The sequence below is a fragment of the Octopus bimaculoides genome, chromosome 2 (genome assembly GCF_001194135.2).
Source record: "Octopus bimaculoides isolate UCB-OBI-ISO-001 chromosome 2, ASM119413v2, whole genome shotgun sequence".
Lineage (NCBI taxonomy): Eukaryota > Metazoa > Mollusca > Cephalopoda > Octopoda > Octopodidae > Octopus > Octopus bimaculoides.
Genome location: NC_068982.1, coordinates 64,186,843 through 64,189,203, shown reverse-complemented (window position 1 = coordinate 64,189,203; position 2,361 = coordinate 64,186,843).

The window sequence follows — 2,361 nt, the reverse complement described above, 5'->3', positions numbered from 1 at the left end:
ACATATAGATATATACATATAGATATATACATATATATACATACATATATATATATTTATATACATATACATATATGCACATATATACATATACATATATCTACATAAATATATATATACATATATATACATGCATACATATGCATATACATAGACATATACATACATATATATATAAACATATACATACATCTACTTACATATGCATATATATACATATATATATATACATATATATACATATATATATATACATATATATGCATCTATATACATATACACATATATATACATATATATACATATATGCATGTACATATATATATATATATACATACATATATACATATATATGTAAATATACATTTATACATATATACATATATATGCACACATATATACATATATATATATACATGTATATAAATACATACATATGTATACATATGCATACATATACGTTCATATATACATACATATATGTATATATTTATGTACTGGCGTAATTATAACAGCCTTCATTTAATTATCTCAACCTCATTACACCGCTATTACATTCCTTTTGCTTATCGAGTCTCATAAACTCTATTATTTCATTGTACATCGTTAGACCATTATGAACACGTTGTAATTGTGATGTATTAGATAAAGTTAATAGACCATTTTATTTCTCTTTCTATTCTATTTTGTTTTTTTTTTAAATGTGTGGAAGCTACTTTTGTTGCGATTAGTTATGCGATCTGCATTTGTCCAAATGCATCCACAGGGGAACGAGTGCATTAAATTGAGATCATTTCAGCACATCCCCTTTCAAATATTCCCACCAGTCACTTAAAACGATGTAACAGCAGCCATCTGTCACTCACTTTTTAGTGTTACTGGAGAGAGAAGCATTTAATTTAAAATACTCGTTATCTTTATAACGTTGCTCTCTGAAGGATGACTTAACCTACATGTATAGTGATAGTGAGGACCTGCAAATAACACGTGTATGTCCAACCTACGGCCTGCGATAGGCATGTATAAAGTGTAAAACATCCATACAAGCCAAGAAATAAATTTAAGCATTTCGTGATCGATAAAACACTTTAGTAAGACAATATTTATAGTTTACTCAGCAAGCATAGCTTCATCAATTTCAAATATGCTTTATATAATTTTTATATATAGAATTTCCAACCAGCTATTTAGTGGCCCTATTTAGTTTGTTCTGTTGTCAATTGATAACGCTTTATGCTTCTGATCAAAAGTCATGTGGTCATGTACACTCTTCCTCTTCTGTAAACTAAATGTTGTTGCTAATATTCGAAGAGGTTTTCTGAGAATGTGTTCCTGCTGTTTTATTATATAGAACAGTACGTGGAAACAACTATTATTAAAATGCATGTAACTGTTGGAAGACTGGTAAAGTGGATAAATTGAATAATTCTCCAAGAATATATAATCATAATATAACTTTATAGGGGTATAATTTTTATGGTTGTTGTTCTCTTATCATATAGCATTTGAAAATATATTCCCATTTTATTAAAAAAAAAAAAAAGAATAGGATATGTTATTTATTTAACGCAAGTTTGATAGAGACTAAATTAGTTGAACATTATCAATCAGAGATCTATTCATTATATTTGATATTGGGCAGGAATATTTCTTATCTGAAGAAATTACACGGGTGTAGCTTCACTTTGCATTCTTAAGAACAATATGAAGAATTTGAGCAAATACTTTACTCTAACCTTACATTTGTCCATCATTTACAAAGGAGTGACCTTATCAAAGTTAGAAATAAATATAAAACCAAAATTGCTGAAAGTTTATATATCTTAATGCTTTTAATATGATTAATTACATATCCCAAAACAAATCGAAAAAATAACCCATCACCTTCAAACGATATCAGGACAATTTTTTTTTTCAAGAGATACCAGATAAGCCATCTATATCTGGATAATGGATACATCATAGTCAACAACTTGCTACACTTGAATGGGCCATGATATCACAAAACTTTACTTAAAAATTACTTAACATCCTATCAGATGATGTTATTAAGACATGTCCATTTCTTGTTTGCATCTGTGATTTTATTTTTGACCTTCAATATAAATGAAGATATTTCCTTCGTTTTGCTGCATTTCTTTCTACGAAAAAAGAAGATACATTGCAGAACGGTTATTTTAAAGAGTTGTATCTATTTATCACCTGATGAAACACATCTGCACTGCTGGATGCTCCTGAACCAGTTGTTAGGTATCCTACTCGTGAGGGATCGATGCTAGATGTGTCGAAACAATCGTCGTGATTAATAATAAAAGTTCTCGTCTTTCATTTACCATATATATATATATATATATATATATA